The sequence below is a fragment of the Megalobrama amblycephala genome, linkage group LG22, assembly GCF_018812025.1.
Source record: "Megalobrama amblycephala isolate DHTTF-2021 linkage group LG22, ASM1881202v1, whole genome shotgun sequence".
Lineage (NCBI taxonomy): Eukaryota > Metazoa > Chordata > Actinopteri > Cypriniformes > Xenocyprididae > Megalobrama > Megalobrama amblycephala.
The window spans coordinates 12,039,271-12,057,691 of NC_063065.1; the positions used below are offsets into that span (position 1 = coordinate 12,039,271).

Below are 18,421 nucleotides of genomic sequence, written 5' to 3' on the forward strand. Positions count from 1 at the left end.
TGACATCCAATGTATGTAAGTTTGTACAACTAGATCACTTTTATTGAATCCAAAAGGTTTTAATTATATTTTGCTTCATTTAAAGGTATTTTAAAGATTCTGAAGTGTCAAAAGGTCATTCCGTTTAACCATCCAAAGGCCAATACAGTCATTTCATTTGTGATTAAAATATCTTAAAATGTAATAAATGTATTTTTTTTCTGGTGTGATTTTTAACATCATTTATCAACATAGTGCAAAATGGTATTAAAATTATGTGTATAAGTCGTTGCTTTGTTATGACAAAAAATGTCCGGAAAAATGAATTTTGTTGATGTCATTCGGAGTAACCAATATAAAGGGACCATTTTGGATCGAGTCATGCGGTCAATATCATGTGACAGGATGTGACATCATTCAGACACCTGCAAAGGACCACATGGTCATGAAGCAAAGTAACTAACTCTCTTTTAACTATCTGAAAAATTCATGTTTTCACTTGTTCATACGCATGTCCCGAAACATCAGGTCATTCGGTACAACCACTATAAAACATGGAAAATGTTGTTATGTTTTAAAAACTTACTAAATATAAAATGTTTGATTGTCCTTTTGTTAGCTAGCTAGATAGATATTAGCCTTTTAGCATTGTTTGAAAATATCGTCATCCGGTATAGCCAAATGTGTCATTTGGTAAAACCGAAATTTTGTTTAAACTGAATGATTTTTTAGTGACAAATTTTGTCCATCTTGTAAAAAGTGACAAAAGCAGTGTTAATTGATTATAAAAACCACATAATCTCATTGTTAACACTTAACAAACAAGCAAACAAAAAAAATCTTAAGTGTGCTTTCTTTTAACATTCCCCATTTTATTCAAATTCTAATGCAGCATTGGATCTTTTTTCTTCTTTTTTTTACTTTCGGAACCGTTCCACTACTGTTATGATCTATAGTTGTACTATTCTATACACTATGCACTCTACTGTCTCGAGTCTGATAGCCCCTCCCCTTCTGCTACGTAAGAAACCATTAAGTGTCCAAAATTCCACGATTCGTTTTAAGCGCGCATTTTCCTTTTGGACTTTTCAGTGAGAACATACCACTCTCACCATTTATACTACAAACTGGCACATAATAGTGCATAAGTATACACAAATTGTGATGCATTTTTATAAAAGTATAGCTCTGTTAGCTTAGCATACTAATATCAATTTCTACTGAAATCAACTTTTTTTATGGCATCTGGAGCTGCTGCCTATGTAGAGTGTTTGAAATCATTAACTTATGAGGTTCCATGAGAGTTAAGGTGCCGCCCTGGAAGTAAGCTGAGACAGCTTGCTAGGTTTTGCCCACCGAGCTAACATTACACAGTGTTCATGTTAAGTGTGTTGCAGACTAACTGGATCAGTCATTTTTATGTCTATGTTTTCAGAGTTGCGTCTTGATACAAAAAGAGCATTGTATGACTTTTATAGTACTTAAATCTGCTTTTTTCCATACAAAATCCTTGCTATAGTACCAGCAGCATTGTTTCTACCAAAGCCGGGCTTCAACGGGCCCAGCTGCAGTTTTGAAGTCCTTTCTCTTGGACAGGCTGGGAGTGGAGAACCTCTGCGCAATCCCATAATCCACTGTCCACGCTCTGTCAAATGCAAACCTGCCTGCGCCTCCCCAGCAGTGCAGCAGCGAGGTGAATTATTCATCTGTGCCACGGGGTGAGGAGTCAAATAAGCCCATTTTGTCAGCAGTGGGCAGTGGAGTTGATGAGAGCAGAAGCAGGGGCTGCTGGGAAAGGGGTGACCATCTCTGCCTGAGCTGTCGCTTCTGTTACCTCAACCAACAGGATGAGAGAGAGAGAGGGAAAAAGAAATGTAATGAGAGCAGGTCTCATGCATTATTCAGCAGTAGGACGTCTCACAAAGAAATATAGAAACACTGGGCAGATTTTTGACAAGGCAGGTCTGCAATCATGCACACCGCACTCCCAGAGGAAATGTGATAACTCTGGTCAGGAGCAGAGAGAGAAAGAGAGAGAGAGAGGGAAGAGCGGGGGGTGGAGGGGCATGTGAATGCTGGCCTCTACTGAGAAAAGCTGAAGGCTTTTCAAATGAAGTGGAATTTACCTAAGCGTCGTGCAAAGCTTAGCAGCATCAGACTCACTGTTTACACCTGTTAATGTTGCTTAGCAGGCATTTACTTTGAAGTATCAGGCCCCGTATCCTGTAGTGGGAGAAATCCTGGGTTCAGAGTGTTTTTAACAGGTATAAAAACATAATATGTCAGGCGGGATGTGTATTACCTGCCAAATTTACATATGTTAAGTGTAGCAAATGTAGGGCGATACATCTGCCTACAGTAAAGCGGATTAAAGGCTGAAGTGTTTGCCACCATAAACGTTCAACTAAATGTAATTTGCTGAAAACTTAATGCGTTCATTGTGAAGGTTGACTGTCAGAGAGAGGAAAACCAGGAGAGGAAAAGAAAACTGACACATGAAAAAAACGTCGGGACGGAAGGGAAACAGGGAACGATAAGAAAGAAATTAGATAATATGCGCAATTCTGGGTGTTTTATAAATAGAACAAAGCAGGTGAAATTTAGACACTTTAAATGATTACTGGCATAATCACATCTGGAGTTCTGTTGAACTTCATTTGCAAACTGATATGCATTTCACATAATATTTAAATGATTAACCACAGACATCACCAGGGACAGTGACTATCCCATTGAATTATACAGTACATTTACAATGACAATTTAAAGCATTTATTAGACCTTGCGTACTACTGCAGGGTCTACTTTGAAATTGTAACTTGACAAAGCTACTGATAATTTAGCTATGCTACATGCTACTAATAAAGTATAAATGTTGTATACAACCATAAATACACAAAACAATAAGAATCTCAAAGGTGTTAAGTGTAAATTGATTTCAATTTACACTAAATACCAGGACTAAAACGACAAAAACAGCATTTTTATTTAACTTATAACATATAACTCGGTTAAAAACATTTTACTAAATATATTTAGAAAAAAAAATTTGTAATAATTATATTATTTCACAAAAATATCACTAAAAAAAGTGGTGCATAAATACAGTTACTTGAATCAGTGAATCATTTTTGAACAGATTCATTTAAAAGAACCATATGAATTAATTAATTCTATTATTATTATTATTATTATTCCACTCTGGAAGTCTATGGCAGCCCATAGAAAGCTGAAAATTGGCACACAGATAGAGGACAGTCCAAACATTCACCACAGAAAATTTGGAGTCTCTAACTCAATCCCTCTAGCGCCACCTACTGTCCAAACTTTTGAATCGTTAGGGCTAGAAACAAAAATATTTTTTCCTCTGAGTCCTTGGCTCAAGATGCATGCACCATATGACATCATTTTTCATCCTGAAAATTTTCCTGCCATTTTGAATTTTCCGAAAAACCTACTTTTTCGAACTCCTCCTATCAGATTATCTTCAGTCCATGCTGGCAAAAAATATATCAAAAGCTTTTTGATTAACCCCACCGTTCTCGAAAAACGTGCAAATGAATTTGATGAAGAGCACGCCAAATTGGATGCGAGGCTATATCTCCACAACGCTTTAGCATATTCAGACCAAACTTGGTACATGTTATCACAAACATGACCAGAGGCTACATGCAGTGTTTCAGTATAGCACCACCTACTGGTCAGGAGATTTATATAAAAATGCTATTTTTGCTAATAACATCTGAATGGTTTGTCCAAAAATCATAAAACTCCTCTGATTTTTTGTCTCCTTTGATTCAGTACAGCATACCAAGTCGAATGATACCCAATTTTCCGATTTTGGCCATTCTGGGCCAAAGTGATTTTGAATTTTGTACTAAAACGCTGTATATTATGAAAGTTGGAATGTGTCATCGGGACTATGCCGCCATTTTGAATTTCTTTGAAAACCTACTTTTTTGAAATCCTCCTAGGAAAATTGCCTCAGATTATCTTCAGACCATGCCAGCAAAAGTTATCAAAAGCTTTCCGAGAGACCGAACCATTCTTGAGTAACGTATCAACGAATTTGTTGGCATGATGCCAAGCTGATTCTGCTGTAATTCTGCAATGCTTTGGCATACTGACACCAAACTTTTTATGTGTCATTGTCACCTCACACTGACCACACCATAATGATCTGATAACAGCGCCACCTATTGGTCAAAAGTGATAAAGAATTTAATCATATTACAGTAATTGATTTTTGTGCCATTTTGACTAAAATAATCTAAAAATGTCTTAATTACTGATTGTTGCAGTTTTTCTGAAGTTCCTAGCCATGCTTGCATGTCACATTGTTTCTTTTTGTGCTTGGCCCTGATAATTGCTACATGCAGCTATATTTACTTCAATTCTCTACATTGTAAAGATAAGTTTGCAATACAGTTAAAAAATAGTAAAAAAAGATTTTAAAAAAAACTTCAGTCTAGACAAAAGTTAAAAACAGCTGAGCCAATTCAGTTAGGTTGTAGCATCGCTACTTCTAGTTAGCTGCTCCCCAACTCTAGGTAAAAAGAAGTGCAGATGGCTTGGCTTGAGCACCGTTCTGATCGGCTTACACTGATAGTTTTTCACACAGTCAAAGAAGAGAAGGGAGCAACATGCTTTTATAAAAATGGGAACACTTTAAATTCATAGTCCCTGTGATATCCTCCTACGGATGACTATGAATGTGAATTAAGCTCAGACGTAATGAAAATGTCAGCATTTTGCTTGCTTTTTTCCCCTCCACTGTTGACAAATAATACAAACATATCAACTGTTCCTCTAATACAAAAAAAACCCAACCCAATACATCAAAGTGCCATTAGGATTTTCATATTGCTTGGATTATTTAAAGCATCTCACAGAACGGAACCGATCACTCTGTACAACACTGTAACCTCACATACTGACAAACCGAATGCTCACAAACCTTAACCAAAAAAATTCTCAGTTCTTTCACATTTTTTACCCTTCTATCTTCCCATCAATCCTCCCTGCTGGATTGTGTTGACTGAATGGAATCTCTCTCTCCCTCTCTCTCTCTCTCAGGCAGTGATATATGGCTGTAGGCAAGGGCTGAGATGAAGTGGAGAAAAGTAAATACTAATGCAATTATTCCAGCCAAAGTGTCTTATTGATATATAGGCTGCTTTAATCCTCTTTATATCAGTGCTTTCTATATTACAGAAACAGTGTGAATGTAGTAATAAACATATAGGAGCATTTTAAATATCCCTGCTTCCTCATTTATTTGCTATTATAGCGAAGAGACGCGTTACATTTAATTAATCTGTTTTCTACTTTAGTCCACCAGTAAAAGGTAACTGTTTAAGCCAGACAAATAAAGATTCAGTATATATACTTCACATTTAATGAGAACAATACATGTATTAAAAAAGGACTGAATTAGACAAATTTGTGACACATGACATGGATTTCAACTAAGGAAAAGTTTCGAATTTCCGAGTCCTTGTCAAGTTCGACTACAAGTCCACCCGAATATGTCCAAGTCAGAGTTCATAATTCACAATTGCAGTCCAACCTTAAGGGTACATAATATTACTATACTCTATTTATATGTACCTTTTAGGGGTACAAAGTTAATAAGATCAAAGTTGTCCCTTTAAGGCTACTGCCCAATTGACAAGATGTTGCACCCCTAAGGATGCAATTTTCACACTTTTTTCTGAAAGTGTAAGAAAAAGGACTTCATGAATAATAAAAAATAGTTTCAGGTGTACTCATAGATATCAGTCCTGAAGCAGCTAATGTGAAACAGATTTCAGCTGGTTCTCATTTGAAGGACACAAATTCAGACTTAAGAGGCTCTACATCTCATGAAGTCACCGATGCACTAAAACAACAAGAAATGGAGCAGAGTGCACTTTTAATAGTCAGTTTATAATTAGCAATCATAACATTGAACATTGGATGCTTTTAGAGACCGTCTTCAGGTCAAGCTCAGTTGTTTTCTTAAAGAACATGGCTATGAAGCGAATTAAATTAGATTGAATAAATGATGAACTGAAAGTAGGTCAAGGGCTCTTCAGTAAACAAAACTGTAACTGAGTAATGAAGGAGGCGGCTGGTCTTGCAAAACCCCTCATCTGCCATTTTTATTATCTATACATCAATCTTTCCAAATATGTTTAAGAGAGGCCCCTGAGAAGATCAAATCATGGCCGGTCAAATACTGTTGTTACATGTATGTGTTTATCTAAAGGAAAACAAGATGGATCCTTGATTAAGTACTTGCTGCTTTTCAAAGAGGCCTCGTCGGTATATCTGGTGAGAAAAACTCCTCATGTACGAGCAAAAAAAGTTCAGTGATCCATAAAACTTCTCCTCTCCTTAGGTTTGCTCACTCTCTCTGTTTTTTGAGTGAAGGGAATGTAATCTTAATGAAATGACCCTTTAAAGTGAGCGTGTGCCCTCACCTGATAAGTTATTCCTGACTCGCTTTTAAGCTGCTGTCAAACAATTTCCCTTGAAACTCTGCTTTGTTTTTTGGGGGGGGCTTTGAGTGAACTCCCACCGGAGGAGGAAAGGAGTGTGCTGACACTGTACGGGAGGTGCGGGGAGACATCACGCAGCTGACAGAGCTTTAATTGAAATGACAGATTATTTTAATGTGTAGGAAAGTCATTAAAACTTGCACAGCATAGCAGCATCCATTATCCTTGCTGAAAATAGCTCAGCTTCTCAAACAGCTCGGTAAATATGCTAAAGTTGTAAAATAAGACTGGATCAGGATGCTTTGTCAGTCACTCTTGCATATCTGGGTAAATCAGCAGAGGGTGATGCTGAGAAATGCCCACATAACAAAGTCCAGGAGACAGATCAACAACCGATTCAAATGATCGGGCAAGAGCTTGATAAATTATTATGCATAAGGTCATAAAAAGCCTCATATAGTAGTTTTAAGACTAGTGGTCGACCAAAATAGGGTTTTCAATGGCAGATATACCTAGATACAAAGGTGTATGTAAGTTAACACTGCTTTTGTCATTTTTTACAAGATGGACAAAATTTCGGTTTTACCGAATGACACTTTTGGTTATACCGAATGACAGTATTTTCAAACAGTGCTAACAGGCTGATATCTAGCTAGCTAGCAAAAAGACAATCAAACATATTATATTTAGTACAAGTTTTAAAAATATTACAACATTTTCCATGTTTTATAGCGGTTGTACCGAATGACCTGATGTTTCGAGACATGTGTATGAACAAATGAAAACATAAATTTTTCAGATAGTTAAGAGAGAGTTAGTTACTTTTCTTCACGACCTTGTGGTCCTTTGCAGGTGTCTGAATGATGTCACATCCTGTCACATGATATTGACCGCATAACTTGAGCCAAAATGGTCCCTTTATATTGGTTACTCCGAATGACATCAATGAAATTAATTCTTTCTCGTAACAAAGCAATGACTTCTACACATAATTTTAATACCATTTTGCACTATGTTGATAAATGATGTTATTAAATCATGCCAGAATAAAAAACATATACATTTATTTCATTTTAAATTTATTTTCATTTTAAATTTATTATATTTTAATCGCAAATGAAATGGCTGTATTGGCCTTTGGTCGGTTAAACTGGATGACCTTTTGACACTTCAAAATCTTTAAAATACCTTTATATGTAGCAAAATATAATTAAAACCTTTTGGATTCAAAAAAAGAGATGTAGTTGTACTACCTTACATATTTTGTATGTCATGTCTTTGTTTTTTTATTATTATTAAGGCCTAAAAATGACCTGTCACGTCATTGACCCATATACACTAGCATTCAAAAGTTTAGGGTCATAATGTATCACAATATCTATAGGGCTCAGAATGACCTTGCATGCTCAACCTTCAAAAAACTTGGCTAACATCTTCCTTAGCAGTGCAGCGCGCTTTCAGAAACCCTCCATCTTCCCCAGCTCCACCTGTATAGACTACAGGTGATTCATGTGTGCTATATTGTACAGCAACAGCATGTCTTGCTTGCTAACAGCAGCGTGTCGTGCACGTCTTGGCAGTAGAAAGTCCCGTACTTGCTCTGCAGCAGCAGCGTAGCAGATCTATTCTGCCAAGACCAAACATACAACATTGTCATACCCATTCCCATGCCAAACACTCCGAGAGTTGTCATGACAGAACTGTTTTCAACATTTCTGAATGATCGAGATACTGAAGACTGGAGTAATTTCTGCTAAAAATTAAGCCTTCACACAATTCACACTAAAAATTCAGCCTTCACGGTGCCATGAAGCACCATGAAGGATGTCCAAACAATGTATCTAGAAATCTAAAATGTGAGCTGACAACTGATTCGCTTTAATATGGGACTAATTGCAGCAGACATACGTAAATCAAAGTTTTAAGTGCAATCGGAGGCTGTTAGACAAGCAGCACTATAAAGCAGTTTGTGTTTCCAACCTGAGGACAAATGAATAGTAGATTAAAATTCAGCAGAAGCCCTAAACGCCAAAGCTCATTTAAATGATCTACTGGGAAACATTAAGTGTGATGACTGCAGTAACAATTGATCTAAACGAGCGAGGAAATGCGTTTGATTTATTTCAGTTGTTACCTGTTACTGGCGCTGGGACTCTAATTTTTGTTTAGTTGTACCACACGTTTCTTACCGAGAGGTATGTATTTCTCAGGCGTGTTGATTTGTCTTTCATTATCGGGCACCAACGAGTTATGAAAAGGCGACACGCTTAGAATTGAGCCACCGTGCCAGCGTTTCGCCCACCGTCCTTCCACCCCGTGTTCTGATGGACATTCAGGGCTGATTTTTGATGGGGGGAATTGCTTTCCCGACAGCATCTCAATCTCTCTCTTAATTTAGGATTCCTTAAACAATCCCGCGGTGCAGCCCGGTGAATTATAGACACGTGGCGGCTGCGGCTGCATTTTGATCAACTGATAGGAAATTCCATTTTCTGCTGCGCAGTGTCTCTAAGCTCTCCACGCGGCTGCTTAAGACTATAAGCACCAGTGAGGGACTCACAATTTGGAGCTTATTTTCCTAGACTCCCATTGTCATTCAGCAGAGGTAAATATTTAAAGAGGGTATTGAGCAGAGCACGGCGTACTCTGGGACATGGCAGCAATGTATATGGAGGAGAGCGTTTTATTAAGAGCAATGGCAGTCATATTAAAGTAAAGAATGTCTGACATGGGCAGGAAATTGCCAGTATATGACACAATTCCTCAATATACGGCAGTCAGCTGTACTGTAATTTTCCAGGACAGATGACAGAGGCAGAAAAATCCATCTAAAACAGCTGATTATAGTCTGCAGGCACATTCGACTTGATAATTATGCCGACCGTGAGGATTCTGACAGGGCTCGGGATATTTTCTTTCCCATTTCCAAATTTGCGAATATTTGTGGGGAACTTGCGTTGTATAATCAAGAGAACAAATGCTATTTAAGGCAGCCATTTTCACCTTTAAGAGCTTTTGCTATTCAACCTCTACTCGTAGGCCTATTTACCTGTCTGCAACATGTAATCAAACAGGCACTGACATTAGCAACGGCCTTAATGTAAGTTAAAAGGCTGATCTGCCTCGGTTCACACAGGCTTGTGTTAGTCTTTACTTCAAACGGTGGTCGATGCACTTGCCCTGTTTATATAGTGTTCTCGAAGCAGCGGTCCAATAAAAACAAACTGTATCCTGTACACTCGCCCAGGTTTTGCTGTTATTGGCATAATTCTTATCTTGGTGCAATCATTTCTGCTATAAGCTTGCATTCTCTTCCTATTTTTTCTATTCATCTCTTCCTGCCCCTGCTGTTCCCTTCCTCTGGGCTTTGACTGTAGCTATTTTACATGTTTTAAAATCACTTTTATTCCAATATAATGGCGCACAACATGACAGATCGCATCACAGTTACTCAAATTGTCCACAATTGTAATTATCTATTTTTCAGGTTTAAAGACTCAGTTTGGAAGCACAGTTACATCTACCAAAAACTTTCCAAATATTTCCAGGCCCTATTGGTTCCTAAAGGGTTTTTATGCCACATATGGTTCATCTAATACACACAATTCTGTTTAATTGAATGTAATTTTAAGATGTTTCCACATTAAGGATTCAATTCAGCACAGTCATATTCTGATAAAGAATGCATAATTGAAATATTACAGTTTTTAAAATACAAATTAACGGCCCTGCATGTTCACTAGATTCCCAGTGTCTTCTTACGCATTATAGATTAAAAAAAAAAAAAGTAGCAAGAAATAATGTATTTAATTAATATTCAAGCTGAGATAAACACATCCATGAGGCTTAAATCACCAGAGCTGTAATGATCATTTCGGTTCATAGTCTGAAGCAAAATGGGATATAATTACAAACACTCATGATCCACTTTCATTCCCCTACGCAACACACTCAACACGCGTCACAGTTTCAGACAATGGCTGTTCAACCTATCCTGATGTAAATGATCACAAATGATTTACATCTGTAAAACACTAAATGCAATAACATATTTCGTTTCATGAATAAACAATGTGGATTTGAAAGGGAACAGTGAACTATTATGGTGAATAGCTGTAATATGTCAGAGAGAGGTTGAGGCTGTGATTGAGAATGATTTTAATGGTGACTATTATCCCTCTGCACATGCAATAATATGAAAGCTGTCATACCTTTTATCAAGATACTCTAGTGAACAAACAACATTTCTCATGTTTAATCTATTTACAGTAATGCGCTTTTTATCAGGATGTTTAATGTTTACCATTTCTTATGACAAAATCAATCTGGAGAGTAATAAAGAAAATGAAATTCGTTTAATCTGAGATATGGAATGTGTTTAATTCAAATGCAAAAAAAAAAAAAAAAAAAAATGCTGTCCATACACACCGAATTCATGCAGAGCTCTTTGTGCCAGAGTTTCCCCCCTGTATTTATATGCCAATAGAGGGCAGCAGATGAGAGAGAGACAGAGATGACAGACAACGACAGCTGAGAAACGTGTACTTCGCGTTTGGGTTTTGACACGAACGCTCTATTGTTACAGTAAGATAATACATCCCAACATGCAAATCCCTTTGCATTAACCAGCAATAAAAATGTCAGATTAGAATATTTTGTAGCATATTCAGGATCCACTCCTCTGCTCTCAAGTCAGTACCTCGGCAAACCTAAGCCTGTGTTTATTTGATGCTGAGCTATTAACTGAAGATATATCATCTTTTAAGTCGATCAATCGATTAAAAATGTAATGATTACATGATATGCAGATTAATTAAAAATCCTAAAATATGAGAAATTCTGTTTGAGTATCTTAATAAAAGGTATGACAGCCTTCATATTATTGCATGTGCAGATGGATAATCATCACGGATAATCATATATATATATATATATTTCATATGAGTTTCATATTTCATTAAGTATCTTAATAAAAGGTATGACAGCCTTCATATTATCGCATGTGCAGATGGATAATCACCACTATATATATATATATATATATATATATATATATATATATATATATATATATAAATTATAGATTCGAACCTTGGTCTCCAATAGCATGATAGCTCAATATATCAGAGAACTCATACTGACCACCGGCTACTACACTCTAAACTGGCAGCCCTACATTTAACCAGATGCAGATAATAAACATCCACACTGAAAATTAACAACAGAGCCTCAGTGAACTGAAAATTCAGAGGCTGTAACATTATCAAACACAATTCTGCTCTCTTTGATCAAATTCCAAAATGGACGCCTCTTCCCCTGCACCCCGAGCGCGCCGTGACGGAGGCCATTTGTTAAAATGAAGTGAAACGTCCAAATCGAGATAATGACACGAGACAGACGGGCAGCGAGGAGGCCGTCTGAGAACATTATGGATTCAACCCCCACCCATTGGTGTGCTCTTCCTAGAAAAATGATAAAAACAAACAGGAAATTACTTGGTGCGAGTATTTTGACTGAAGAACGCGCTTGTGTACGTAGGTGCTGTCTGTACAACGACAACGTGATGGTTCCACTCAATTTTTGAGAGGAAAAAAAAAAAAAAAAATCACCAGTTGAATCCTGGCGATCTGTCAGAAATCCCAAAGTATAGCTGCAAGTCGTTTTCCACCCCACTTACATAATTTACATAATTTCATGCATATTTTATACCAATGCATTACATCTTTTAGTATTGGTCACATTTCATTTGAGGCCTTTGTAATAATGTAGAATTTGTTTTAATGAATTATTCCGTTGCTACACAAGCAGAGAGGCATTTCAAGTGCGTGTTAAGCAAATGCTACATCTAAGAATTATTCTGAGGAAAAAGTGAGCATGCACATGATGTTCTTTATTAAAAATTCAATATTACATGCATGTGTTGCCATTATCATAATTACTATTTCATAAAGTGCCGTAATTAAGTCTTACAGGCAGACGGACTTACGAGGATACGCTTTAGCCCCTGCCCTGCCAACTCTACCTGCCTACCTGCCCCACTTTAGGCATTGAAAGCTGACCTACAGTGACGCACACACACACGGTACGAACAAAAGCACCACCCTAGCTTATATTAGAACAGCTTGCACTAATCCCCAATGGAAAATGATTCCTACCGAGCCAATTAAAATTAGCAGAAACACTGGGTGCATCCTCTTGAAATCTGACAGTTGCACTGGGTTTGGAGAAGAAGAAAAAAAGAAGGTGAAGAAAAAAGGAAGGCAAAATACTAGAAAACGATGTTAAAAGTCAGAGAAGCCCGAGGCTAACAAACTTTTCATTGCCCCCCTCCCTTCTTTTGGCACTTATCTCTCCTCCAATACTTTGCCCATCTAAATAGCTAACGATCTTTCCTGGCACGCTCGCGCTTGTGCTTAACGCAGCCCATGTGAAAGATGACAGGGAGGGGGACGGGGGGTGGTGGTGGGGGGGACAATTGCAGCGTCTGTGGTCAGGCGCCCTGCCAGCGCAAACCGCTATTCCCCCATTCGACTGGCAGCACAAGTGCACCTTATTCAGAACCTACATATCCCCGGCTATTACAGCCTGGAACCCCGCCAAGCCAAACTTCTCAAGCATGCCAGAATCTAATGCCCTTTTTGATATGTGGTGGAAAAACCACCGAGGGCTTCTGCAGGGTCCACTAAATTCTTATCATTCGCTCTTCTTCGCGCCCTATACCCGCCTACATTCATATGGAGATGTCTATACTGCTGCTATCATGAACCTTAAACATGCAGGAAGCATACATTATCAAAAACAGGCTGGAAATGGAGGGAGAAGATAGAGAAGTACGTTGACTTGATGAAATGGAAATGGATGAGGGACCTGATTGGCCCTCAGATAACTTCTGTCCGCTCCAGATGGAGTTCTCAGTTAGGCCCTGTCATCTCTCTTGCTCGGTCTTGTTTTGATGGAGCTGTCTAAATGAACTCATTTATTTTTTCACCTGAATGCTCTGGTCGCTACTACAACGGGAAGACATGTACTGAGGGGGGGGGGGGGGGTCACAGTCAATTTGACTGCAGACTACTCTAATAGTCTACATAGATGAACTTAGCCGTTCTAAAAGGTGGGAGCTTCTGTGCGCACATCGGGGAAAATCTGTTTGATATTCGGTTAGGCTGAGCGCAGAGGGCCCGAGTGTTAGCTATCATCTCCTGTGAGCATCTGATAGAGAGATCGAGGAGATGAGATGGTTATCGGACTGTTTTCTCACCTAGGAAGCAAGGGAGAGCAAGATTATCCCAGATATGGTTTTAAACAGCAATGCAACCAAACGGTGAATTCATTTAATGCTATTTGCTTACAGTAATGCATGCATAATGAGGCCAAGCATAAATAATGCAAATGCACAGAGATCACAGATAGGTTAGAGGACTTACTCTGACGACAAACATGAATTAATATACATTTTTTCTTAAACTGGCAGTACAGAGTGGAGAAAAGTAAAGGGATTTGTGGACATGGTTAGTTTCTTTTCATAATCTGCCTATTAGCACTAAACTGTGAAATTCACAAACCCATGACAGGGCCACTGTTACTGGCAAACTCACAGGGCTGTGGTTCGACTTCCCTAGAGAACTTGCTCTCTAACCGTCTCTCTCCTGTCTGATAAATCCATTTGAACGTCCCCAGCCACATTACAACGATAGAGTACGCACAGATATTGCGTTAATAGGTGTGAAATTTTTATTGCCAGAGCAAGAGATGCAAACTTTCAAAGATACATGTTTGATTTTAATTCTGCACACTGTCATTCTGGATTGCGCTGCTTGTCATTTAACGGAGAGGGGATGCCAGGGCCTGTAATTACATTTGTAAATACATGACACTTTGACAGCACAACTTTGGTGAGTTTACTGGCCTAATTTGGCCAGAGTTTCATCAGCTTGTTCTGATATTCATAATAGACATAATAGAGAAAGTGTGAAAGAGAAACAGTGACAGAGAGAGGTAAAAACTTCTATTTTTATGGATCTGACTGCACTACACAAATTAGCTTAATTTACTGAAAGGACAACAATCAATAAATAAACTGAAAAATTAATAGCTAATTTTTCTCAATTGTCTTGTGGTTAAAATATATCAACAAAAATACTAAAAATCTTTAGAATTGTCCAGAAAAACAAAAAAACAAAATCTACTGTACAACTGCTTGAGAAACTCACATCTCTAAGACCTCCTAAAAGAATAACATATTTACCATTCAAAAGTATGGTGTCAGTAAAATATTTTTTTTCCCCCTACTTTTATTCAGCAAGGATGCATTAATTTGATCAAAAGTGACAGTAAAGATATATAATATTACAAAAGCTATTTTTTAAATGTGCCCTAGATTCAAAAATTGAATTTACCTCGGCATAGTTAAATAACAAGAGTTCAGTACATGGAAAAGACATACAGTGAGTCTCAAACTCCATTGTTTCCTCCTTCTTATATAAATCTCATTTGTTTAAAAGACCTCCGAAGAACAGGCGAATCTCAACATAACACCGACTGTTACGTAACAGTCGGGGTGTACGCCCCCAATATTTGCATATGCCAGCCCATGTTCCCAACATTATGAAAGGCATTAGACAAGGGCAGAATGTCTGGATCTGTGTAGAGCTGAATCATCAGACTAGGTAAGCAAGCAAGGACAATAGCAAAAAATGGCAGATGGAGCAATAAAAACTGACATGATTCATGATAACATGATATTTTTAGTGATATTTGTAAATTGTCTTTCTAAATGTTTCGTTAGCATGTTGCTAATGTACTGTTAAATGTGGTTAAAGTTACCATCGTTTCTTACTGTATTCACGGAGACAAGAGCCGTCGCTATTTTCATTTTTAAACACTTGCAGTCTGTATAATTCATAAACACAACTTCATTCTTTATAAATCTCTCCAACAGTGTAGCATTAGCCATTAGCCACGGAGCATAGCCTCAAACTCATTCAGAATCAATGTAAACATCAAAATAAACACTGTACTTACGCGATTATACATGCTGCATGACGAACACTTTGTAAAGATCCATTTTGAGGGTTATATTAGCTGTTTGAACTTTTTTTATGTTGTTTAAGGCAAGCGCGAGCTCTTGGGGCGTGGAGCACAAGATTTAAAGGGCCACACACCCTGAATCGGCTCATTTCTAATTATGCCCCAAAATAGGCAGTTAAAAAAAAATGAATAAAAAAACATCTATGGGGTATTTTGAGCTGAAACTTCACAGACACATTCAGGGGACACCTTAGACTTATATTACATCTTTTAAAAAAAAAGTTCTAGGGCACCTTTAAATAAATGTGTTTTTTTAAATAAATGGTTCCGGAGATGCTTGTGAACTTTGTATTCATCAAAGAAAAAGCATCTCAGTTTCAAATCAGCATATTAGAATGATTTCTGAAGGATCATGTGACACTAAAGACTGGAAAATTCAGAATTGGAATAAATTACATTAATACATAAATTGCAATGATATTTCACAATCATACATTTAAAAAATCTTTTGTACCAAACTTTTGAACGGTAGTGTATACAGTATTTAAATAGAAATCACAAACTGTGACTTAAATCAATCTTTAAATATCTGAATATAGCACAGTATATGCTTATTTGCGGTGCTGTAAACAGCCATTTTTAGTAATCTTGGTCAAAAAATATTATTGAGGTCAAATTGCCCATACATTAAGCATTTGGTACTGTTTTAAATACACTCCAGATTCGGTGTGGCTGAGTGATGCTGCTGTTATTGTGAGCCTGTCAGATGGTATTTTAACATTTTGCTTAGATATGTCATCCTCCATTACGGATCAGCTTGATTCAACGTGTAAGCGCACAAGCTCTCTCACTGTTGTCAAATTCTGACACCACACACATCAGCTTGCCACTGGGAGCTTCTGACCTCATGTGACACCTTCATTTTGTCATTCAAAAGATTAGATTGGCGTTGATTTCTTATACTATATATGCTAATGATGCCTCTGGTTTCACCACAAAAACAATGGCACACAGTGGCTTTACATGTAACACTCACTATATAGCCAGGTTTGAACGGAAGCATTATAAAGTGGATCTGTGCTGTTTCATATCTCAAACTGAGCTTGTGACATGCTTAAATACTCACATATTGTCTGAGCCAAAGTCTCAGTTCTGGCCAGAGGCTCTTTCCTACTTTCCTGATCTCGTTGTCCTCTCTCCTCTCCCACTGCTTCCTGTCTCTCCTTAAACTCTCCTGTCCAGTAAAGATATGTATCGAGCAGTTTAGTCCAATTTTTCTGAAGAGACATGATCGCTTTATATAATGAACAGACTTAGGGTTTTATTCACATATAAACATTCATCAGCACACACTTCAGTTGTAGTAAACAGAAGCTCAAGCGTGCTTGCTTGATGTGCGAGAACCAATGAGGTTCATTCTTGTGTGTTACGCAGCACGTTTGAGCTTCTGCAAGAACCAGTGAGGTTCTCGCGCATCAAGCAAGTTCGTTTGAGCTTCTGTTTCTGAGCTTCTGTTCGCTGATTAATGTTTATATGTGAATAAAAGCCTAAATTAAATCTGTTTATCATATAAAGTGATCGAATCTCTTCAGAAAAAAATGGACTAACCACTCAGTTCATATGGATTAGTTTTACGATCTCTTTATGGACTTTTTGAAGCATCAAAGTGGTAGAGTAGACTTCAATGGAAGGACAGAAATCTTTCTGATTTCATTAAAAATATCTTAATTTGTGTTCTGAAGATGAACGAAAGTTTTACAGGATTGGAACGACATGAAGGTGAGTAAATGATGACAGAATTTTCATTTTTGAGTGAACTAACCCTTAAAGAGTACACTGAGTGTTTCTATAAGCTAGTGTTTCTGCACGAATTTAGGTATATAAACTCAGCAAAATTTAAAAATCCCTTTTTTGGTATTGACCCCTTAATCGCCTACGTCATTGTGACGTCACCGCTCTAGCTGAAGGCAAAACATAAGGAAGAACTCATAGCAGCCGCGCTAAAAGTTTGAGGTTTTGACTTTAAAATGTCGTCTTGTTGTGTTTTTGGCTGCCAGAATAGAAGGAACAGCACTTTTGGTTCAAAACTAAAGTTTTACCGGATCCTGGCAGACATTCCTTCATAGAAATCAAGAAGACAATTGTGGTTGAATGCAATACGGCGTACAGACTGGACGGAGACGATCATAAATAATGCTCGTGTTTGCAGTGCACACTTCATATCAGGTAAAATAATCTATGCATATGTTCGATGAGGTAAGTGTAGATGACTTGGGTAAAGCTGGTTTTATATTCGCACATTTGGACTTCTGATAAATTCAGACTTTCCAATAAATGTGCAATAAATTAATGTTTGCGAATTTTAAGCAGCGACATGATATTGACAACCAACGACTGTCAACTAACAACATTTTTCACAGTTGATCAAAATAGGCAAGTATTGTTTTAATGGCATATTTACTTGTGAATGTCCACTGAATGTCCAATGTAGTGTGATTAACAAGGCTATTGAATACGGATGTCCGAATGTGTGAATATAAAAGCAACTTTACCCAAGTGTGTAGATGTCCGGCCACTCCACCGTCGGCAGCCCCGTCAAGTCTTCATGCCACTCCCGTGGCCGTATGGCATACAGGTCAGGCAGCCTGCTTCCATCCGCGAGAGTTAATTTACAAAAATAGCTGTCACGGTCCCGCAGAGTCAGTGACTGTACATATTCGGACAGTTTCGAACCTTCTTCTGCATCCATGTTTAATAAATCCCTCCTAAAACGTGCTAGCTTATGCTTGTCAACATTGCATCCAGCACCTCTTTTTGCCTCCAGCTAAGCCCCGCCCTCCAGGAAACGTTGCAATGTTTACAAACTTTTAAGGGGTCTATACTGTATTTGATATATAAGATAATTATGTAAAATCTAAATAGGCTTTACATAT

The 18,421-nt window shown here is 37.8% G+C and overlaps 1 long non-coding RNA gene across 14 annotated transcripts in view; it reads right to left on the bottom strand.

Annotated features, from left to right (window-relative positions):
• Positions 1–492: 492 nt before the first annotated feature.
• LOC125258031 overlaps positions 493–18,421 on the bottom strand; it is a 156,897-nt gene continuing 138,968 nt past the window's right edge. For all 14 annotated transcript variants that reach the window (XR_007182511.1, XR_007182509.1, XR_007182510.1 and 11 more), the window contains one exon: positions 493–1,806. This is a non-coding gene — a long non-coding RNA (uncharacterized LOC125258031). The remainder of the gene's footprint in view (positions 1,807–18,421) is intronic.